Here is a 25,197-nt window from a genome sequence, read left to right as displayed (position 1 = left end):
CCTGCTAAAAAAGCATTCTCCATCTCCAACATCGTACCTGATACTTTGATTAATTGCATTCTAATGATGTTTCCGAAAAACACAGGTGGTGTCAAAACTACTGCATTGGTATAGTCCCATGAGGATGGGATTCAAACCCATGCACGCAGAACACAATGGATTAGCAGTCCAGCACCTTAACCTCTCGGTCACCTCATCTCCTGCAGGACCTTTGTTGACATGGTCTTGTTGACTGAAAATGAGTCCCAACATCTGAATTAGTGTTTGGTAATGCAGAAACTGTGGTAGCCTAGTTAGAACCCAACCTTAAACTCCAGGTTATTTTGTTGAATGGCTAGTGGCGCAGTGGATGACGTGTTGTCTACGGGTTAGACAGCTGTAATCATATTGTGGTTCGTACTCATTGTTGTGTCCGCACCAACCCTGGGTCATGGCAGGTGTGTGTTGCTTTTGTTATTGTCTTGTCTAAAAAGTACTTTTCTCTCAACCCAATTGTAGTCTTGGCGAAACAGTGACAATCCAGAAGCTAACCTTAAATGACAGGTCCTTTTGTTGTACGAATAGTGGGGCAAAGGATAACTCATCTCAGAAGATTCAAGTTTCAACTCCTGGCTAGCTAGCAAATCTTTTCAATTAACCAGACTCTAAAATTCAATTTTTGCTCGCAGACGAATTAGAAGCAACTGGGAGCAGCAATCAGCACCTTCGAGTCAGAGTTTTTGGTTCTTTCCCGGAAAAGGATAACTCTGCTCAGGAGGTGCTCAGGTGTGTTGTACAATCTGACAGTCCTTTGCTGCCAAATCATTCCAGTCGTGGATAATGGACCTGACCAGGAAAATGCCAGCTGTGGGATTTCAACCAGTGCCCGCTGAGCAAAAGGAGCCTTCATCTGGTGCTTTAGACCACTCATCCACACAACCTAAAACGGTGCCCTGATCAGGAAAAAACTGTGACCTTGTGAGGTTCGCTGACAATGGAGGACACTGAAAAGGAGCCGCACAAAGCAGGGTACCTGCACTGTTTACGTGTCCGTTGACCAGGTTGCAGATGGATTGTCTTTGTTCCTTTTGACAATCCACATTTTAACACCCCATTATTGAAAGACGTAACGACCATCAGGAGGAGTGAGGTTTATTGTGAGGACCTTTAGAACTCCAGTCCAACGCTCTCCCAAGTGGGCTATTTCAGCTGCGATGGGGGGTTCTGCTTTTTCAGTCGGGGCCTAAAGTGGGGGAAGAGTGAAGCTGTGTCTGTGCCATGTACTGCCGTCTTCGCCGACATGGCCTCGGTACTGTGGGCGACGAGTTCGCCTCCAGGTGGGAGGTTGAAGATCTGGCGACTCTATCTCCAGTCAAAACCTAGCCAAATGTCAATTCCCTGACCGGGAATCGAACCCGGGCCGCAGCGGTGAAAGCGCTGAATCCTAGCCACTAGACCACCAGGGACTGCTTTAGGTCTGCACTCAGAAAGGCAGAGTCTGTGTCGCTTTGACGTAGTCCAGCAAAGGAACCAAAATAGTTCTAAGACTGGACCTTCTCTGCCAATGCTGCAACAGCAGGGGAATTAGCTCAAATGGTAGAGCGCTCGCTTAGCATGTGAGAGGGAGCGGGATCAATGCCCGCATTCTCCAAAATCTCTTTTGTTTTTTGTGATTAAATGTTCCCAAGTACCAAACACTAATCCGGGCCCCAATCCCGATATCTAGGCCAAATACAGCCATAGGTATCACCTTGTCTTGTCTTGCTGTGGGATCAATGCCCGCAGTCTTCTAGGAGTTCTTTGCCTTTTGTAAAAGCGATGTTACGATCGGAAATGAGTCCAGGATCGATCCACGTGGTAGACCCGCGTCCGATTCCCGGCCAATGCAACAGGGCTGTTTTCATACCTTTCATCGTGAAAAAAAGTGCCAAGACCGTTTTCAGGACCAACTGATGATCTCTGAATTCGATCAGAAACGTCACACCTCTCGACCTGAGACTCTCCACCTGAGACTCTCCACCACAAGACTTGATTATCTAATCCAAATTCTGTCAATCGTGGCATTCTCAGCCACAACCTCAATGAGACGCCATCGAACGCTCGGCCGTACTCACTAGCCTCAAAAGAGCAAGACCTTCGATAGCTCAGTTGGAAGAGCGGAGTACTGAAGTGGTTCAAGCTGGCATCTTTAGGTAGCTGGTTCAAGTCCGGCTCGAAGGACAAGCCCTTTGCTCATGTTATGTCTGCCAGGAAAGAATGGCAATACCGTCTTGTCTGAAGGACCTCCGCTTCCCTGTCGATGGAGTTGGACTTGAGTCTTTGTCACGCAGTCTGAAATTGGCAAACTGAGAAATTCTGATTCTGAGTGATCAATGCAGTTTGTCTATTTTAATACATTTCATCTCAACTCCTGTTGGAAAAGGACAGCCATTTCCGTGAGAGCACAAGACCCCTGGATTGTACCCAAAAATACTTTGTGCTCATCAAAGAGTAAAGTTGGTGTCCTGGTTTGCAAAGCCTCCATTGTTACGCCAGAAGGTGCCAGTCACATCCAAAAAAAGGGTTCCATGGTGTAATGGTTAGCACTCTGGACTCTGAATCCAGTGATCCAAGTTCAAGTCTTGATGGAACCTACTTGCCCTGCAGCAATCAAGTGTTTGGACTGTGTCTTCCTTTACCAGTAAGAGTATGATGACTTATTGACTTACTCTACAAATCAGTGGTAACCGTGGATCAGGATGAGGTCCCCAAACGACGCCAATGTCTGTGACAGCTGATGTCAAGGATCAGCTGATCAGAAGATACTTGGTTTGTGTGCGGGGCCTCAAGTCTTTCCAGTTCCAGTTAAAAGCCAGGCTCCTCATGTAGTTTCCATAGAGTACCAAGGGATTGTCCTGTTGCCCTCGTATATTGAGGGCAAAAAGGAGGCGTTTGCAAGTGGACCTCAGACCTGGTCACCTGAACAGGGACTTGAATCCCGGACACTCAGATCAAAAGTTTCATGTTCGGGTGACCGGCTCAACCTTTGTCGTGTCTGACCATGAACTCTTTTTGTCCAGAAGATATTTGGCTTGTCCATGTGGGTAGTTTAAGACCTCAGTCCATCTTGGAGGTGGACATTTCGGGACCGGGGCCTCTTCATCTCTGCAAGGCCTCGGTGGAATGGTTGGGGTCACCTTGATGCGCTACTTGAGAACAATAAATCACTTACTGGGTTTCTTCACTATTCCTTGATAAGAGACCAATCTAGAGAACGCGGCCAAGATTAGGTTTGGGGTATTTGTCGGACGCTGAGGAATAGATCCTGGACTCATTTCCGATCCCACATCTCGTTTATAAAATACAAAGGAGTCCTTGGAGAATGCGGGTATCGACTCTGCTACTTCTCGCATGCTCAGCAAGCACTTTATTATTTGAGGTAATTCCCCTGGTTTGGGGTATTGTTCGGATGCTAAGAGGTAGATCCAATCCCAACATCTCTTTTAAAGAGGGCAAAGAACTCCTTGGAGACTGCGGGCATTGATCCCACAACAAGACAAGGTGCTAGAGGGGAGAATGCAGTTGGGACTGGGTTTAGGTTAGACGGTCCAGTCTCAGAACTGTTTTGGTTTCTTTGCTGGAGTACGTCAACGCGACACAGTCTCTACCTATCAGAGTGCAGCCATAATGCAGTCCCTGGTGGTCTAGTGGCTGGGACTTGGTGCTCTCACCGCCGCAGCCGTTGTTCGATTCCCGGTCAGGGAAGTGACATTTGGTTAGGTTTTGAGCGGAGATAGGATTTGTCTTAGTCCTCGGTCGAACGGTTCGGGTCATCTTTCAGCGCTATCTGTGAACTGCTGTCACTGCACATAAAAACAATCACAAGTCCGCCAATCGAATCCCGGTGTACCTCCTGATGGTCTTTACGTCTTTCACAAATGGGGTGTTAAAATGTGGATTTTCAAAAGGAACAAAGGCAATCCATCTGCAACCTGGTCAACGGACACGTAAACAGTGCAGGTACCCTCCTTTGTGTGGCTCCATTTCAGTGTCCTCCGTTGTCAGCGAACCTCACAAGGTCACAGTTTTTTCCTGATCAGGGCACCGTTTTGGGTTGTGTGGATGAGTGGTCTAAAGCACCACATTAAGGCTTCTTTCGCTCTGGTCAGGTCCATTATCCACGACTGGAATGATTTGGTAGCAAAGGACTGTCAGATTGTACAACACAGCTGAGCACTTGGAGAAGAAGATGAATAGAGGTCTTGTTCTCCCGGACTGGTTGTTGCAACCGCAACCCTGCTCAAGGTTCAAAGTGACATACAAAATAGGAACTCCCCGTTTGGGAATCGAACCGCGCAATCTTCCATGTGACAGGCGGAGATACTGGCCACTATACTAACAAGGAATGCTGCTGAGTCGATGTAGTGTCGATTGGCCAAAGCGGGATTCAGAACAGGCTTGTGGCCCATGATCGTTTTTATGGTAGCTGGAGACTTCAACCAGTGAAATCCTTCCCATTTTCTGTAGCTCTTATCCTCATCAACGGACTGTATTCCCCACCCGTTACCAGCATGGGGACATTCCAACCCAAGATGAGAACACACTGGACCAGGTACACAGCAACACACGTGGCACAGACACAGCTTCACCCTGCCCCCACATTTACCCACGACTGAAAAAGCAGAACACCACCTCAGAAGCTGAAATACTCACTTAGGAGAACGTTAGACTGAAGTTCTAAAGGTCCCTGGTTCAAGCCCGGTTTTCAGAACAATCCCTGTTTATTTTGTGACTTGGCAAATAGTTTGAAAATGCTTATTGGCTGGCTGAAAGGACCTTAACTTCATTCTTCAAAAGGCCAGACGTCCAGCCATCCAGACAAGGTTAAAGGAGGTTACAAGCCTATTTACAAACCATTGACTCCAAGGGCACAAGTTGAGTCCATCGAGATATCAAAGTGACCCCGAGGGTGGCTAAGGTGTTTCTTTCAAGCCGCGATTGTGATGTCTTGTTTTGTTGAAGAAAAGCCCATTATTTCTGGAACAATTTTTTTACAAAGGAGACATCTTTGTCCATTTGGACAATTGTCAATCTGCCCCCACTTTGGACACATCGTCGCGTTTCATTGTTTGGCAACTGCTTTGTGACTTCACCAGCCCCCTTAAAAGCCCCTTCCTTCAGTTTTCCATAGTGTAATGGTTATCACATTTGCCTAACGCGCAAAAGGTCCCCAGTTCGAAACTCGGTGGAAAGATGGCCTTTCAAGTCCTTCTTTTACAAAAAAAAGTCAAGGTGACAAATAGGAACAAGGACATGTGCTTGATCTCTGAAGGGACTTGAACTCTTGATACTCAGAGTCTGATGCCCTACGAAGTGAGCCCCCAGGCCTTTGGTCAGAAGATTTGTTTTTGTGTATTTGGAATGAAATGTTTTCAGCATGTTGAACAATTTTCAACAGGAAAGATATCTTTCAGATGTATCAATAAAACTGCTGACTCGCCCAATATGAGCTTAAGCGTCTCATGCTCTACCGACTGAGCTAATCGGACCTTTTTCTGTTTTAATTGATGTGGCCATCCTGATGTTTGATCAATTCCACAGTTGACCTTGTTTCTAAGGGAACAGAAGGAGCGAGACCTGCACGGTCAGGATGGCCGAGCAGTCGAAGGCGCTGCATTCAGGTTGCAGTCTCTAATGAGGCGTGGGTTCGAAGGCCACAAGTCTTTCCAGTTCCAGTTAAAAGCCAGGCTCCAAATGTAGTTTCCATAAAGTACCAAGGCCTTTTGTCCTTTTGCCCTTGTATTTTGAGGGCAAAAAGTTTGCGTTTGCAAGTGGACCTCAGACCTGGTCACCTGAACAGGGACTTGAATCGTGGACACTCAGATCAAAAGTTTCCATTTCGGGTGACCGGCTCAACCTTTGTCTTGTCTGACCATGAACTCTTTTTTTTCCGGAAGATATTTGGCTTGTCCATGTGGGTAGTTTAAGACCTCAGTCCATCTTGGAGGTGGACATTTCGGGACCGGGGCTTCTTCATCTCTGCAAGGAGAAATACAGTAGGCCAGAAGATTTTGTTTTCATTTTGTCTTCATTGAGTTGTCCTCATCTATCAAGGAGGAAACCAACCTCTTTTATCCTCCTACTGTGGTCAAGTCCAGAATGCCAGAAGATTCCTCCTCCCTCATCCTCAACACAAAGAGAAGCGACACAGTCTCTGCCTTTCTGAGTGCAGACCTAAAGCAGTGCCTGGTGGTCTGGTGGCGTGGATTCGGTGCTCTCACCGCCGCGGCCCGGGTTCGATTCCCGGTCAGGAAATTGACATTTGGATAGGTTTTGACTGGAGATAGGATTTGTCTTCGGCCTCGGTGGAATGGTTGGGGTCACCATGAAGAGATACTTGGGAACAATAAATCACAGACTGGTTTTCTTCACTACATGACAAGAGACTGGTCTAGAGAACGCAACCAGGAAGAGGTTTGGGGTATTTGTCTGACGCCAAAGGGAAAGATCTTGGACTCATTTCCGATCCCACACCTCTTTTACAAAATACAATGGATTCCTTGGAGAATGTGGGTATTGATCCTGCTACCTCTCACATGCTAAGCAAGCGCTCTACCATTTGAGCTAATTCCCCTGCTGATGCATTGTTGGCAGAGAAGGTCCAGTCTCAGAACTATTTTGGTTCCTTTGCTGGAGTACGTCAAAGCGACACAGTCTCTGCCTTTCAGAGTGCAGCCATGATGCAGTCCCTGGTGGTCTAGTGGCTAGGACTTGGTGCTCTCACCGAATCGATACCCACATTCTCCAAGGAATCCTTTGTATTTTGTAAAAGAGATGTGGTATCGGAAATGAGTCCAGGATCTATCCATCAGTGTCAGACAAATCTCCCAAACCTAATCCAGTATCTTGTCATGTAATAGTGAAGAAACCCAGTTCGTGATTTATTGTTCCCAAGTAGCGCTTCAAGGTGACCCCAACCATTCCACCGAGGCTCAAGACAAATCCTATGTCCAGTAAAAACCTATCCAAATGTCAATTCCCTGACCGGGAATCAAAACCGGGCTGCGGCGGTGAGAGCACTGAATGCTTTTTTTATTATTATTATTATTATTTTCATACATTCAACATACTTTACACATCAATTCTGAATTTCAGTCCCATTTCTTCATTTATATACACCATTGTATTCCCTTTCACAAAAGCATGATAGAATTCCCCCTCCTCCAAGTAATAATACAAAATGGAAATGTCTTTTTTCATTATACTTTTAAAAATTTGCCATACATCCACATTTCTCTTGTCATAGTGAATCATATTTCTTCGTACTTTAACAGCATATCTTGCATGGCTCAATGTATAATTCAACAGATTTGCATTACATTCTCCCACCCTTTTATTTACACCAAATAACCACAGTTCTTTCCAGTCCATGTCCCTTTCAAATCTACCCCCCCCCCAACAACTCGTTATGAGCTTTCTCATTTTGTCAAAATATGTTATTAACCCTTCACATTCTATGAACTCATGCATAAATGTTTCTACCTTCTTTTCACATACTTCACATTCTTTGCTTACATTCTCATCAAATTTGCTTATAATTAGATTATTGAATATTCTATTGTGTCTTAGCATGAAGTCCATGTGCTCACATTCACTGGTGTTCCATTTCACTCTCATATTTGCCCATATTTTCTTTACATCCATTCCTTCTATTGCTTTTTCCCACACTCTTTCCGATGCCGGCCTTCTAACATTCTCTCCTTTAAAATATGCATACAATATCTTAGTTTTTACATTCTCCAGTCTTTTCTTACTTTTCCCTTCTCCCACATAGAGTTCCAGCTCACAGTCATCCCCCACCTTATGCCCTCTTTCAATCATCATTCTCCACTCCCTCGGCATCCCATCTTTGATTTTATAATCACTTTTTCCACCTCTCCCACCCCAATGTCATCCCCCCTCAATTTCACTTGTGCTGACATGAAACCAGGTACATATTCATACACTATATCTCTAACTTTCCTTATACCTGCCCTCCTGATCAGCATATTGTCCATCATTCTTCCGTCGCTTGTGATTTTTGGATTTAAGAAGAGAGGTTGTTCCCATATTTGTTTTAGATTTTGACATTCATAGCTTATGTTCTTTACAAACTCCCCCCATGCACTCAACACCTCTTTGTAAAACTCACTCACTCCATTCAACATTCCTTTTTTCATTTCCATGTATACACCACTCTCTCTGCACCCCCCACATTGACCATTGACTGATTGCTTCCTTCAGAAAAGCCTTCCACACGTGATCATTCTTAACAGCTAAATAGTTCACCATTGTCTTCACCCTCATTGCCTTCTTTTTGCATTCTAGACTTACTAGTTTTAATCCACCATCCTTGTATTCGTTCTCTAAAACCTCCCGTGCTATTCTGGCCCCTTTCCCGTCCCACAAAAAGTCATTCACCAACCCCTCCACTTCTTTCACCACTCTGTCAGGCACATCCAACGCTCTCATTGCGTAGATCATTTTACTCATTAGCAGTGCATTCACCACCACCACTTTCCCTTTTAATTTTAGTCCTCTCTTTTTCCAAAATTTCAATGTATTCTTCATACTGTTTGTTATTCCTTCCTACTTTCTATCCCTTCCTTCTACTCCCTCTATCCCCACATTTATCCCTAAGATCTTCATATAGTCCTTCTTCACCTTTAACCCCATCTAATTCTTCCCTGATTCACTTACTCCTATATACATCATCTCCAACTTCCCAATGTTGACCTTTGCCCCCGATGCCCTACCATAGGCTTTCATACTTTCCAGTACTTCTCCTACATTCTCCTCATCTTTTACTGTGATAGTTGTGTCATCTGCATATTGGTATACTAAGCTCCTCTGTCCTCCTGGTATATTTATCCCTCTAATATTATTGTTCCCTTGCAATAGCCATGCCAGCGGTTCGGCTGATAGAGAGTATCGGGCAGCCATGTCTGACAGACCTTTCTAATCTTATTGACCCTGTTAGAACGCCGTTAACTTTTATAACGCTTACGACATTTTTATACATTCTTTTAATCCAGCCTACCAGCCTATCTCCAAACCCTATTCTTTTAAGTAATGTAAATAAATATTCGTGATTCACCCTGTCAAAAGCCTTATTTAAATCTATGCTCATGATAACCCCTCCACCGCCTTTTTCATATAATCAATTACATCCTTAATACAACATATTGTGTCTGTGATGTCCCTCCCAGGTATGCCGTAAGATTGTGTTTTTCCTATAATTTTCCCTATGAATCTCTTTAACCTGTTTGTGATTACTTTTGCCAATATTTTATAATCATTATTCAACATACTAATTGGTCTATAGTTTTCTAATTTTTCCCTCCCACCCTTTTTATATACTAAATTATAACCCCCATTCTTATACTATTTGGCATCTCCCCTGTCTCCTCCATCCACTTAAATAATCTATATAGTACTGGAGTTAGTATGGTTTTAAACTCAATGTAAAATTCTCCTATCAGTCCATCCGAACCTGGACTTTTATTCCTTTTTAATTCGCTAATTGCTCTATCTATCTCTCTTCTATCTATTTCTTTTTCACTTATTAATTTATCTCCCTCGCTGACCTTGACCCTCACCTTTTCTAGAAGCTGTTCCATGACTCTTTTGTCGACCTTTTCCTCTTTAAATAGGTCCCTATAAAACTGCTCTACCCTCTCCACTATTCCAAATCCATCTGTGATGATCCCCCTGTCCCCATCCTCTATCTCCCCTATGAAGCTCCTTTTCTGGTTTGTTTTTTCCAAGCCCAGAAAATATCCACTACATTTTTCTCCCTCAATCACATATCTTGCTCTACTTCTCACCATCGCCCCTCTACACTTCCTCTCCTCTATATCCTCTCATTCATATTTTAGGGCTATGTATTTTGTTAGATCACTTCCCCCATTGTCTATTTTTTCATTCTCCTTGTCCAGCTCATCCCTCAGCCTCCTTTCTCTTTCTTTCTCTCTCCTGCTCTTATCTCTCCCATATTTTATGCTCAATATTTTAATTGCTCTTTTGACCCTTTCCCACCATTCCCCAACATTATCCTCATACATACTATCATTCATCCATATTGCAATGCATGTCTCCACTTGTGTAGGTGCAGATTGGCACCTCTGTGTAAGGCCCTGGTTTACTCGTGTCCATAGTCCATATAGTTGCAAAAATGAAAGGTTTTATTTTATAGAATGCTATGACAAAAAGGTTAATTGTTCAAAAAAGGATAACTCAAATCAGACACGGTAAAAGAAAACCGTGTGCCTCCACAGCAGTCCAAAGCTTCCACCTCACCGTGCGACACAGCACCTCCCCCAACATGTGCCCGGCCGCACACCTGAATGGAGTCTTTATAATAAGCAGCACCATTATTTGAAACAAAAACAGCAACAACAATTGATTAAAATAAATATTCCCATTTCATATTTCAAACAATATTTAAGTTGTGCATCATAGCATAAATAAACTCTACAATTGACTGGCTCATACAACTTGATTTTTATATTTAGTGTTGTGCAGTAGGCTTCCATTCAAACACCACACCCCGCCTCCCCTCCCCTCCCTCCCTTGTGATATAGTCAAACACACAATTGCATGATCGCTGATTGCAGTCATCTTATATTTGATTGATCTTATCTTGTTTAAGATGTTTTCTTTTACCCAAACCAAATCTATTCTGCTTTGTTTGAGCACCCCCCCACCACTTGTTTCCTTGTGAACACCTTCCCTGCTGGGTTTCGTTCCCGCCATACATCCACCATTCCATTTGCTCTCATATTTTGCAGTAGAACCCCCCTTAAGCTGTCATCCCTGAACCTCATCCCTGTGCACACATCCAACCTCCCACACCACACATTGAAATCCCCGACCATCACACAGTTCTCTTCCATGAACTCCTTCAAACTCCCAAAAAACCTTCCTTTCCCTCTCATAGATGTTCCATAGCTGATATGTTTTGCCACCATAATGAAACTCAATCCCTAAAACCCTCCCCTTCCCATCCTTCCCACACTCCTTTACATCTTCCACCACTCCCTTCCTAACTAATATTGCCACACCCCTCACATTCTTCTCTCCATTATTAACAAATATTTCCCCAATCCACTCTTTCTCTACATAATCTATAACCCCCTCATCCCAGTTAGTCTCTTGCAGACAAACGATGTCCTCTTTACATATTTGCATTGCATAAAGCAGTCTCTCTTTATTTCTTAGTCCGTTCCCATTGAATGAGGAAAGCGTCAGCATTGACTTCATGTGAGAAGGAGAAAAGTCTGACACCCCCCACTTTTAATTCTACATTAATCTGATCAGTTTCTTTGTCTCCTTCCGATCAGCTGTTCTCCCCTTGATCTCCTCTTGCACTGTCAAACCCTCCTGCCCCTTATCCGACTCCTCACTTGGGAATGATGTAATGTTCCCTTCGTCTCTTCCCCGTTACCCTTTTCTCCCTCACTCGATACATCTTTTAGACTCTCTCTAGTTTTACTCGTTGTTGCCCCACACACTTCCAGCTCCCTTTCCTCTCCCCAAATTCCCTCAATCACCTTGAACCCATCAATCACTCTCCTCCATCTTTCCTGCCCATGATTATGCCTCTTGTCAGCAATGTCATTCTTACTTTCGTTGACCGTGTCCTCTCCTGTTGTCTCGTCTTCTCGTCCTGCTGTTAGCTCTTCCACACTCTCTTCATTCCCGTCGCTCCTTTTGCGCTTCAGCTCTGCTGTCTCATTTGCGCCGTCCTCACGAACCCTCACGGACTCTGTTCCTCGTCTTCCATCCTTGCTGCTGCAGTGATCTTGACGTTCTGAGGCCTTTGCCCCTCTTCCTCCTCCATGCTGACCGCCTCTGCTTGGATTCTGGCTTCCGGCATCTCCTCATCTCCCGCTGGGTCGCTTGATTGACGGCACTCCCTGGCGTAGTGGCCCTGTGCACCGCAGCTGAAGCACTTGAATTCCGGGCACTCTCTTAGGCTGTGACCAGGTTGAATACAAAGCCTGCACACCTTGACCTGCCTATCGTGCATCACCTTGAAATATTCTTCCCCTTCAAGTGTTGAGAATTCGGTTGCGAAGGGGAGTGAGCGGACCCTTTCATTGAATTTGATGCGGCAGAAGCATGTGCCATCCAAAATGTTTGTTCCTGGCCACTTTCTCCTCTTTATTGGTGACACAACTGTCACTCCCCAGTCCTCCAGTTTCTTAATTATTTCACTGTCTTCAGTATTGAAGGATTTCATGTGTGTTTGTCTCCTATTTTTTGTGTCTCATGTATGTTTGTCTCCTATTTCTTGTGTCTCACTCATATAACTATGCACTACATTTAATCAAGTAGAACCAAGCAGCCTTGGGCAAATCACAAGACACATAACCGCTTTCAGGCACATACAGTTCCGGAGCTCTCCTACACATCCACAATTTTGACTAACAACAGATAACGGGGGAGCATGACGTCGGCAGCCACGGCCTGTCGATAACGGCTGGCTCCACCGCTCCACCCCGCCCACCCTGCTTGGAGGTGGACATTTCCCTTTGGTGAGAAGATGTCGGCCGAGGAGAGGAGGGGGCCACCTGTGATGCGCCAGAGATCTACCGACATTTCTTAGCATAAAAAAGCCGGGCAGGGACAGTTAGCTGTACTCATTTGTTCTGACCTGTAAGTAAAGCCTACGTCTCTGCAGGTGTTAGGGAAAGACTTGTGAGCCCGGAGTAAACCATATAACTGACAAGTTCGTTGTCATCTCTTGCCTCCAACACGACACCCACAGGAATCACTGACCTAATAACAGGTGGTCAAATTCCAACAGTATATACCGGGTGACTTAAAAAAGAAACAGTCAGTTCATCTCTGCATGGTTCAGAGGCAATTAACCTGCAATTCTGGATTCTTAGACCATCCAAGAGCTTCTTTTTACCCTCCATATCCTTCATTGTGACTTCGTATCTATTTATTCCTTTAAATCTGCATCCTGTCATGGTTCCACAGTTTAGAACAATTCCCTTGTCCAGTGGTGCAATGGCCCCCTCACCCACGACTTCCACTGCCACAGCTAATTGCCTAGGATAGGCAGCAGCCTTGTCTGATGGCTCCCTGGCTACCAGCTTGACTTGTGCTCCTTGTTTAAAACAAAAAGTGCCCCTCTCCCCACCAGCCACAAATTTGGGGGGTGGGGGAGGACAGGGAGGGGGGAGCGGGCCCACTCCCTGAACATTCACAAAAGAGAATTTTTAAGAAAAAAAAAACACTGTCAATAGGAAAGAAAAAACTGAATATATCTAAAAAAATATCTCTCTGTGATCTACTCTGCAACTGCTTTCACCGGTTTTTTTCAGGGTAGTATGGCCGCAAGGTGCCAGGTCAACTGAAAAGATCCTATTTGAAGGTGATGCAGGCTAGACTCCAGAAAAAAAGTGTCAAACAGCGCCCTCTGCTGTCAGGCAAGAGCAGAAACCATAAAAAGCTTACAGCACCTGGTATTCCCAGGCGGTCTCCCATCCAAGTACTAACCAGGCCGGCCCCTGCTTAGCGTCTGAGATCGGACGTTTTTTTATTTTTTTATTATAGAACTTACAACAGTACATCACAGATCTGCGTTTTTTTTAAATTATTATTTAAAATAAAATAATAATAAAAAAACGCATATATATATATATATATATATATATATATATATATATATATATATATGATATATATGATTTTTTTAAATAATAATTTAAAAAAAACGCAGATCTGTGATGTACTGTTGTAAGTTCTATAATAAAAAAATAAAAAAACGTCCATCTCAGATCTCATATATATATATATATGTATATATATATATATATATATATATATGTATATATATATGTATATTTTTAATTGTTGTCATTAGTATTATCACTATTATTTTCGATTACTATTATGTTTATTTTCCCTGTCCTCTCTCTAGCCTATAAGTTGAACATTATTTTGCCATTGTCTGCTACTGAGATTAGGCTGCTCCCTTCTGTAAAAGAGTTCTCGAAGCTTTCTTGGTTGGCGGCCCGGCATATCGACATGGCCTTCTTTACATTAGCCTCAAAGTATGTCCATACGGGTATCTTCTTTTTTTCAAACTTTGTGAGGTTCCGTCTCAGCCATATGGCGTACCTCGCATGGCTCAGCATAAAGTTCCATAGGAATGGAATGGCCTTTATTGTCATTATACAAGATGTACAACGAAATTGGAGAGCTTCTCCTTCCAGTGAAGTAGTCAAGTTTAAAGAAACAAAAAAGTATGTAAAGTAGAGAAAAAAAGACTATTTAACAAGATATATACAAGATATCCAAAATATACACATAGTATTGCACAGGAGCATATGCAGGAGCAGATATATTAATTTTAGTGCAATGATCAATGGGTCATAGTGCAAATAATGTCTGGTGTATACAGATGAGTAAAGTTACATATGAGTGTATTGTAATGGTTGTTAAATAAATAAATATGATTGAGATAGTAACAGAGGCAGTGATGGAAAATATTGCACATTTGTACGTTGTATGTCTGAGTTCAGGGTGGTGATGGCTCTTGGGAAGAAGCTGTTTCTCAGTCTGCTTGTTTTTGCCTTGATGCACCTGTAGCGTCTGCCGGAGGGCAGCAGGTCAAACAGCTGAGCACCGGGATGTAAATTGTCCTTGATGATGTTGCGAGCTCTGCTGAGGCACCGGGTGGAGTAGATGTCCATCAGAGAGGGGAGAGGGCAGCCGATGATGCGCTGTGCTGCCGCGACTGTCCTCTGAAGCCTCCCTCTGTCCGACTCAGTCAGCTTCCGTACCGGTGGAAACGCAGTAGGTCAGCAGGCTCTGGATGGACGAGTGGTAGAAGGCCAGTAGCAGCTCCCTGTTCGGGTTGTTCCTCCTGAGGACTCTCAGGAAGTGTAGACACTGCTGGGCCTTCTTTATGACAGCTGTGATGTTGTCTGTCCAGGAGAGGTCGCCGGAGATCTGGACTCCCAGGAACCTGAATGTGTGGACCCTTTCCACACACTCGCCATTGATGTAGAGGGGGGGGCGGGTCACTTCTGTTCCTTCTGAAGTCCACGATGATCTCCATTTGTTTTGTGCGTGTTCAGGGCTAGGTTGTTGTCGGAGCACCAAGTCGTCAGCCTCTGGACCTCCTCCCTGTAAGCTGCCTCGTCTCCCTGTGAGATCAGTCCGACCACTGTGGTGTCGTCAGCAAACTTGACGATGATGTTGCTCTCATGGGCCGGACTGCAGTCGTGTGTGTAGAGGCAGTACAGGAGGGGGTTCAGCACGCAGCCCTGTGGTGATCCGGTGCTCAGACTGCGGGTGGAGGAAAGGTGGGGGCCGAGTCTCACAGTCTGGGGTCTGTTTGTTAGGAAGTCCTTGATCCATCTGCATGTGAGGGGAGGGAGGCCTAGGGTGTCCAGTTTTGTAGTTAGGATGTCCGGGATGATGGTGTTGAAGGCCGAGCTGTAATCCACAAAGAGCATCCTGGCATAGCTGTGCTGTTGTTCCAGGTGGTTCAGCACCGCGTGCAGGGCTATGGCGATGGCGTCCTCTGTGGATCTGTTCGCCCGGTATGCAAACTGGTGGGGGTCGAGTGGAGGAGGGAGACAGCCTTTTATGTGCTGGAGGACCAGTCTCTCAAAGCACTTCATGATTATGGGTGTGAGGGCAACAGGGCGATAGTCACTGAGGCTGGATGCGGGTGACTTTTTCGGGATGGGGATGATTGTGGCGGATTTCAGCAGGTGGGGATGACTGCTTGGGCCAGGGAGAGGTTGAAAATCCTGCAGAAGACTCCGGACTGGTGTGCACATGCTCGGAGAACCTTTCCAGGTACGCTGTCAGGGCCCGGGGCCTTCCTGGGGTCCACTGCTTGGAGCACACACCTCACGTCATGCTCTCTTACAGTTAATGGGGGGGGGGGGGGGGTCGTCGTGGGGCCGGGAGGAGCTGGGGGCAGGGCTGGAGAAGATTAGTGTGGCTGTGGTGTTTCAATGCGGGCAAAGAAACTGTTGAGTTCCTCTGCCAGAGACACGCTCAGGTCTCCTGACATCACATCACGTCCTCTGAAGTTAGTGATGCTCTGCAGTCCCTGCCACACCTCTCGTGCTGGAGAGGTGGGACTCTATCCTCCTGTTGTAGTCCGCTTTGGCTGTTTTTATTCCTCTTCTCAGGTCAGCTCGAGCCGTACTGTACAGAGCTCTGTCGCCTGACCTGAAGGCAGAGTCGCGGGCTTTGGGGAGGGAGCGGACCTGGCTGGTCATCCAGGGTTTCTGGTTTGGAAAAATCCGGATGACTTTGTCCACAGACACAGTTCCCATACAAAACTTGATATAGTCTAGTACTGTCACTGTGTGTGTTTCCAGGTCCTGATGTTGAAATAGGTCCCAGTCTGTGTGTTGGAGGCAGTCCTGAAGTTCACTGAGTGCATTTTCCGGCAATGTGGTGATGATCTTTTTGGTGGGCCTGGATCTGCGTGTGAGGGGGGTGTATGCAGGAGTGAGCAGCAGGGAGAGATGGTCTGACTGTCCGAGGTGGGGGAGTGGTGTTGCTCTGTAGCCGTGCTTTATGTTTGAGCAAACATGATCAATAGTTTTTGGTCCTCGCGTTGGACACTTGACATGCTGATGAAACTTCGGGAGTACAGTCTTTAAATTGGCCTTATTAAAGTCCCCGGCTATAATATAAACGCCATCAGGGTGGGCCCGCTGATGTTCATTGATGACGTTCAACAGGAGAGAGAGTGCCGTGCTAGCGTTAGCATCCGGTGGGATGTAAACAGCGGTGACAATCACAACAGTTAGCTCCCTCGGGAGAAAATACGGCCGGCATCTTACGGACATGTACTCAATGTCAGGGGAGCAGTGAGTCTCTATGATCTTGCTGTTGTTGCACCAATCCTCATGCACATAAATACAGACCCCCCCACCTCTGCTCTTACCGGAGTCCTCTGTTCGATCCCAGCGGTGTAGGGAGTGGCCGGCTAGCTGCACGCTAGCATCGGGGATCGTCGGTTTGAGCCAGGTCTCCGTGATGATTAGAACACAACAGTCACGAATGTAGCGGTTTCCCTCAAGCTGTAACTCCAGGTCGTCCTTTTTGTGGGTAATGGATCTGGCGTTGGTGAGGTACAGGCTGGGCAGGGGTGGCTTATGTGGGTTGTTTCGTAGCCGTAGCAGTAGGCCGGACCTGCGACCCCGCTTCTGCTTGTGCTCCCGACGCCGCCTGCGCCTCTTTCCAGACCCGACAACAATCCACGGAGCGCCCGTTGGTCTCGCTAGTTCGTCTGGGATGTTGTGTCGACGATGAAAGTCTCTGCAAACTGCCAGTTTGTGTCGGTAGCCGATGTCCACAAGGTCCTGTCGGGTGTAATGGTGTAATGCCGATGTATACGTGGATAGAGTCCATAGACAAACACACATAAAATAAGCAAAAAAAGCACTGAAAGGGAGAGCCGTGAGCCGCTGCGTCTGTGCGCGCCGCCATCTTTGATGTGGTGTCAATTGGCCAAAGTGGACCATGAACAATTTTATGGTAGCTGGAGACTTCAACCAATGAAATCCATCCATTTTCTGCACCGCTTATTCTCATCAACGGACTGTATTCCCCACCTGTTACCAGCATGGGGACATTCCAACCCAAGATGACAACATACTGGACCAGGGACACAGCAACTTATGTGGCACAGACCCAGTGGCACACACACTTTTAGCCCAGACTGAGAGCCACTTTAGCAGCTGAAATATCTCAGGTGGGAGGGCGTTATATTGGAGATCTGAAGGTCCCTGGTTCAAGCACGGTTTTCAGCATAATCCTGATTTGCATTGTGACTTGGCAAATAGTTTGGAAAAAGGACCTTAACTTCAAAATCCCGCCCATCCAGCCAACCTTGAGTTCACTGAGACATTAAGGTAAGCCTGAGGTTGGCTCAGGTGCTTTCTTCACAGCTGGCTTTTAAACCTTTCAAGCCTCATTTCCAATTGTGATTTCTTGTTTTGTTGAGAAAAAGCCCATTATTTCTGGAACATGTTATATGAACTACAATTTTCCCTACAAAGGAGAAATATTTGTCAATTTGGACAATTGTCATTCTGCCCCCACTTTGGACACATCGTCGTGATTCATTGTTTGGCAACTGCTTTGTGACCTCGCCAGTCCTCTTCACAGCCCATTCCCCATTGATCCCCATTCACATGTAAAAGATCCCCGGTTCGAAACTGGGTGGAAACAATGCCGTTCAATTCCTACTTTTACAAAAACATGGGAACAAGGACATGTGCTTGATCTCTGAAGGTGTATACACAAGCATCTGTCCCCAGTTTAGACACACAATCCATATTTCCCAGATGAATGATTGGGTGCATCACTGGCCTGCATGGAGGGGCTGTGGTGTCATTGCGTGTGTGGCAAAGCGAGCGGGGTAGGTAGTTTGCTGACAACGCCACCTGGGGACTTTCACCCCAGGATGTAACAGGTTTGATCAATCACAAACTCTACATTAATCCCCCAAATCCCACAGAACAAGATCGTGATTTACAATGATAAAAGTAGTTATTTTATTAAACGATTATCTTAAAATGAGTGACAAACCATGAATAATACAAATAAAGTGGTGATGGGAGGAGTCAAAAAGAAAAGAGGCCTGGGCTGGGGCTTACCACGACAGCGGTAACATAATGGGAGGGATCCAAACCACACTGCATCCGTGACTCAGTAAACCAAAAGTGGGAAAAAAGGGGACCAACAGGCTGCCGCTCTGGACCCTCAGCACCTGCCAACGAAAAAGAACATCCTTAAAAGCATAAAAGCAAGGCAACCCTCACACACACTTCAGTAATTAAAAGTCAATTTCAAACCAGCTGACGCCGGGGCTTGCCCCTAGGGTCATGGTTGGCGCTACCTCCCTGGGTCTGTCCTGGGTCGCGGGCACCAACGTGCCCTTGGGGGGGCGTTCACCGGCCTCCAGGCAGTGGGGTCCGCGCTGCTGGTGGCCTGAAGTCTACGGTGGTGGCTTGGGGTTGCTGTGCTGTGGTGGCCTGATCCTGCTCATGGGGACGGGGGCCTGGGTGGCGTGTGGGGATGGGGGACATGCTCCTTGGAGTGGGGCCTGCTGGGGGGACGGTGCTCTTCTGGGCGTTTGGGTGTCTGCTGCCACTGGTCCTATGCTCTGCTGCATCGCTGTCCCTGTCTTTGCCCATCCCCAGTCTTGCCTTAGGGCTCGTCAGGGATGGTTCTCTGGTACGTGGGTGGAGCGCTGCTGGTTCTGGGGGCGGGGGGGAGGTCGGCCCTCCCGGTGGATGGTGGGGTCCGTCGGTGGCCTTGCGCTGGTCTTAACTCCTCGGCTCTGGTGCTTGGCCTCCCCATGACTTGGAGCTATGGCTCTCCCTCACGGGGGTGAGCTGCCCGGCGGGTGTCGGCCGCGGTGGAGCGCCTTACCACTCGCCTTACCACTCGCCTGCACGCCCCCTCCGCTTGCTCATGTGCGGGCCTCCTCCCCTCGCCCGCTTCTTTGTCTGCCACACTGCCGTAGCCCCGATGCCGTGGTCGAGGGGAGTCTGGGGGTGCTATCCCTTGGCGGTCCGTACCTCCCTGGGCTCGGGGCATGGTTGTGGGTCTGGGACCCCTGGGTGCCCCGCCCTGTGATGCCCCGGACGCCCAACCCGGGGACGTCCACAGTGTGTGCTTGCGTGTGTCTGAGATTATTTTATGTATTTATTGTTTTAAATACTTAGATAAATAATGATTAGTTTTATTATAATTATATATATATATATGTGTGGGTGTGCGTGTGTGTATATGGCTATATAGATATACGGGGGGGTTACCTGGGGCGGGCCAGGTTCTGCTTCCTGGGGGTGTGTGGGGGGCGGGTGGGCGGCGCCTCCGGCCGTGGACGGGCTCCCTTCCGGTTGGCGGGGGCGCCCCTGTGCCCACAGGTGTGTGGCCTTTGATGCCCTTCTGCCCTAGTGGGGTATGGTCTCCCGCTGGTCTCGGGGGTGCGGCTCTCCTCCGGCCTGCTGGCGCCCTCTTGCCGGTTGGGATTGCTCCTCCATGGCCCATTGCTGGTCTCTTCGGGGAGTTGCTTGGGGAGTCGGCCCTGGCTTTGCCCACACCCACGGGGCCGGAGGATCTCTGGCGGTGGGGGCTTGACCTGGCTGCGCGGGGCGGGGTTTGCTGGGTGGTAGAAGGCAGTCTCTCTCCTTTTGTCATTCTCAGTGACAATTACACATTCACACACTCGCATTCACATACACAAGCACGTTTACGCACACATATATGAATATATACACAGAAGTACACACCTCCATATGGACACTCACAGCACATGGGTGCTTCTCTACACAATCTACCATCTTATCCCTGATGTCTATATGCTATTGGTATGCTATTATTACAGTAAAAATGATGTCAAGCAGTGAGATTTTAATTACTGTAACTGTATGGTTGCAATTGTGTTCACTATCATGGTTCATGTCTTCATTGTTACTATTGCTACTGGTAAGTTGGACTGTTTCATTTCACTGATATCATCTCTATTGTGACCCTTAGCCATCATTGACATTTAACTGTTCTGTTTGTCACTGTTGTTGTTATGGGAATTCTTGTTGCTGCTGTTTTTGTCTCTCCCTCTACTGCCCCCCCCCCACCCCCAACCCCCCACCCCACCTTTCTCTTCTTATTTTCTGTTCTTCTTCTTGCTCCGGTCCGGTCGTCCCAAATGGCAAAACAAAAACATCAAATAATGGCAAATAAAATTTCATGGTACAGGGAAGTTGTAGCCAACACCTTTCCTGACACAGAGCAAATCTGTTTAGCATGTAAGGGCATTTAGATCAACAATACTATCTGCCCCAATGGCTGGACGGGACAAAAAAAAAACAAAAAAAAACAAAACAAAAAAAAGACCGAGTTAGCAGTTCTTTGTACAAAGACGGAGTTGACGGTCATGCTAGGCTAGGAAAGGAGAGCCTCCGCGGTTAAAGGCCTTTTCGGGGTTTGAATGTGAAAACGTTTTCAAAGTACAAATGAGTGTGTGAATGGGAGATTTTGTCACTAGACAGGTCTTCATATTAAAGGGTGAGAAAAAGAGTAAGTCTTTGAGGAAGCAGAGGCAAGAATTCTCCACCCTCACCGGGGTAGAAGCTTGAGAATTACCTCAAAGAAAAGTTCATTACTCTCTCACTGACAAACAACCCCGTTGTTAGTTTTCCCTAGGAAGATCATCACAACAGGGACTAAATTATTCCCAAGATGGGAAATAAAAGTGGAAAACCACAAGTCAAAAAGGAACCAAAAGCTATATTCAGCATGACTAGGCTTGTCTTAACAAATACAACCAGAACCAAATGATGAACCAGTAGTATAATTACAAGTACACCTAATAAAACTAAATGCATATGAAGGAATAAAACCAGCAATAGAAGATTTGTTAAAAGCTAAAGTCTTAGTAGAATGCGATAACCCACCATGTAACATCCCTATTTTCCCAGTGAGAAAAAGTGTCACTCTCTGTGGGATGGAGAATGATACAGGACAAGCTGTAAATCAAGCTGTGGTGGCAAGAGCACCTTGTGTGCCTGACCCACACACATTGTTAAATTCTACCAACAGATGTCACATAGAGAAAGAAAGTTAAAAATAAATAAAATAAATAAATAAATAAATAAATAAATATATATATATATATATATATATATATATATATATATATATATATATATATATATATATATTATATATATATATATATATATATATTATATATATATATATATATATTATATATATATATATATATATATATATATATATATATATATATATATATATATATATATATATATATATTTGTTTTTTTTTGCAAACGTAAATGCAAATGAGGCAGAAAAAGCATTCTGTGTTAAAAAAAAAAATATATATATATACTGGTAGGAAGTACGATTCTAGCACTACCTGATTACAGCAAAACATTTATACAAACAGTAGATTGTAAAGGTCTTTACATAACCTTGTGTGCGGGCTGTAATAGCAGCATCTATAGCCGTGGAAACAAGTGCAACCATTGTATTATTCCATCTACTCGTACTGAAAGTACCTCATGCGGTTTCCACCCTGCTATTACAGACTAACGTGACATTTTTGTCTCCTGCTGGAGTCTTGCATGGCAACACTTTTGTCCCAACCACATTTAACACTTGAGCGATGCACCACGCTCAACCCAGCTACCCTTCTACCACTCCCTGAGGAAGGCCAACCACATGATTGTTATGAACTAACAACACAAACTGCAAAGTGTAGACCAGACATATTAGATCAGGCACTAACAAAAAGAGGAGATTTTGTAGATGGTTCCTTGAAGAAAAATAATTTTGGACAAACAATAACAGGCTATGCAGTTGTTACACAAGATATGGTGTTGAAAGCAGAACATTTACCATCCTCTTATTCTGTGCAAGCAGCAGAATTAATAGCGCTTACAGAAGCATGCAAATTAATGAAAGGTCAAAAGGTGAAAATTTATACTGATAGCCAATATGTATATTCAACAGTACATACCTTTGCACAATATTGGCAAAACAGAGGTATGATAACATCAACGGGAAAACCAGTAACTCATGACGGATTACTAACAGCATTACTAGAAGCAGTGCAATTGCCAAAACAAATTGCTGTATGTAAATGCATGACACATATTACAAATAATACTGATCCGATATCCTTAGGAAATGTGTTCGCTAATAAAATGATAAAACAAGCAGCACTAAAGGAACTGAACCATCTTAACACTAAAAAATTACAAGTAGACTTTGAGATTCTGGCAGACATGCAACAACAGAGTCCAAAGCAAGAAATTGACCACTGTCTTAGGAATAAAGCAACCCTGGACAAAAAGGTTAATATGTCGACAGATAATAAAACAATCTTGCCAAAAAATTTGCATAAGTGGGACGCTATTTTGAGCCATGGTTTTACACATGTCTCAACAGGAGGGATGTGCCACACTATTAACACCCACTTTACTATGTATGAATTTAATTCTTATTCCAAAAAATTTGTAGAGCGTGTTTAACGTGTGCAAAACACAATGCCCAGGGCAGCTTGCGACCTCGGTGTGGCCAATTTCAAAAACCACAATATTTATTTCAAGTAATACACATGGACTTTATTGTTTTATAAGTGTAAAAAGAAAACACTGACACTCTTCCAAGTGGGAAGAACCTTATCAAGTATTGTTAACGACATTGACGACATTGAAATTGCAAAAAGAGGTACATCAATCGCATTGTAAACTAGTCATTGTTCGGGAGTCTGACAAGGAAGGTAAAGACCCGTCTGTGACGCAGGGGACTTCAGAGTCCTAGACTCTGGGGCATCGTGCTGAGCAGTGAAGGTTATAGCACATACCCTTGGCCAGAAAACCCAACAATGCATCCTGGTTTTGAGGGCACTGTAGCAGAATGGCACAAAAATGAAACAGTAACCAAAATGTCCCCCGGCTTACCAATAACTATTGTAGTCGGGTTAAGCTATAAATAATATAATAATTACTAAATGTTTATTTCTATATGATTATTGTAATGAATCCAATAGTAAAAATGGAAGGCATCACCATCATGAAAACAGATGCATCAGTAGATTTTTAAATGTTAGTAGCTACAGGTTTTTCAGGAACTTTTAACAACTGGGTTTTAAACATTGAACAAGCAGCAAAAAGTGCAGCAAACTATGTTAAAAATATTAGTTGTGTTGCATGTATGACCATGACCCCACTTCTCCAGATTGTACCAGCACTGATCAATGCTACTTGAGTCCCTGAAGTAATGACAAAAATGTCCACACTGTCACCATCATGTTTGTCACGGTTTGTCATGCGGGTGTTGCGATGCGACCCCAGGTTGCGGAGATGAGGAGAATGGTGCAGGAAAAAGCTTAGCTTTATTTTTAAAGTTCGGCAAATGCAGCACTGGCATAAGACACGTAGTAAAACATGCAATGAACCAACAAAAACTAGACGCACCCGGCTGAACTAAATACAAGAATCAAATTGGCAACAGGTGCGCGTAGAACGGGAAAGTAAAAGTGACGAAAGGCAGGACAGACCAACACAGGAAGAACAACAAAAAAAAAGCATGAAAGCAGGAACTAAGGCAAACAACGTGAAAACAAAAACTGTCACAGGAGACGATGCGGATTGTGACAGTACCCCCCCCTCAAGGACGGATCCCAGACGTCCTAAAATGTCCGCAAACGAAAAGGGAAGGGAGGTGGGAGGACTGGAGGTGGGCTGCTGGCCGGACCTCTCCGGAGGTCGGCCAGGGCGGCAGGGCCACGCAGGAGGGCGGCCTGAAGGGTGAGCAGCCCGAAGGGGACCGGGCTCCTCTGGAGGACGCCCATGACGGCAGGCCCAGCGGAAGCCCTGGATGGACCCCTCTGGGGGGCGGCCAGGGTGGTGGGCCTGGCAGGGGAGGCCAGCCCGCCGTGAAAGAGGTTGCGCCGGAGGAGGCGGCGTGGCGTCCTGCCGTGGTCTCAGTGACGCCGGAAGAGGAGGAGGCGCGGCGTCCTGCCGTGGTCTCGGTGACGCCGGAAGAGGAGGAGGCGTGGCGTCCTGCCGTGGTATCGGTGGCGCCGGAAGAGGAGGAGGCGTGGCGTCCTGCCGTGGGATCGGTGACGCCGGAGGAGGAGGGGCAGTCCCGCTGTCTTGGCTGGACTGTGGAAAAGAGGAAGAGGAATGTGAGTCTTGGTCCGGAGGAAACGTACCGGGCAGCACATCCCGGTTAGCTGGAAGAACCGGTTGCGCTGGCGGTCCGGCGGGCTGTTCCTCCTTGGGCGACCAGCAGAGGGCATCATCCCCACACTCCACAGACGAGGTGTGACGTGTGTCCTCCAACGCACGGCTGGTCGTACTAGCCCCCCCTTCCGAAGGCGGATTCCAGACGCTGTATGCCGCTGGACGAGGAACCAGGGACGGGAGGAGGGGGAACTGGAGGAGGGTCTTGAGTTCCGCCTGCTCTGCTGCCCGGACCAGGTCTAAAAAAGACCGCAGGCGGGGTTTGGGCACTGGGGGGGTCTGGAGCATCAAGCCGCTGGACACGGGAGCCAGGGAATGCTGGGGCTTGGGGCTGCACGGCTTGGGCACAGGGGGAATCCGGGGAGTCACAAAGCTTGACACGGGAGCCGGGCTTTGGGGAACCTTGAGGCTGCGCG

At 46.1% G+C, this 25,197-nt stretch overlaps 2 non-coding genes across 2 annotated transcripts; one reads left to right on the top strand and one right to left on the bottom strand.

The window, feature by feature from the left end:
- Positions 1–1,373: 1,373 nt before the first annotated feature.
- On the bottom strand, positions 1,374–1,445 carry trnae-uuc (transfer RNA glutamic acid (anticodon UUC)). The gene has a single exon. It is a non-coding gene; the product is annotated as a tRNA-Glu (tRNA).
- A 1,095-nt stretch (positions 1,446–2,540) lies between these two features.
- On the top strand, positions 2,541–2,612 carry trnaq-cug (transfer RNA glutamine (anticodon CUG)). The gene has a single exon. It is a non-coding gene; the product is annotated as a tRNA-Gln (tRNA).
- The last annotated feature ends 22,585 nt before the right edge of the window (positions 2,613–25,197 follow it).

Source organism: Doryrhamphus excisus, unplaced genomic scaffold (genome assembly GCF_030265055.1).
Source record: "Doryrhamphus excisus isolate RoL2022-K1 unplaced genomic scaffold, RoL_Dexc_1.0 HiC_scaffold_24, whole genome shotgun sequence".
NCBI lineage: Eukaryota > Metazoa > Chordata > Actinopteri > Syngnathiformes > Syngnathidae > Doryrhamphus > Doryrhamphus excisus.
This window is presented reverse-complemented; position numbering and strand designations above follow the sequence as displayed.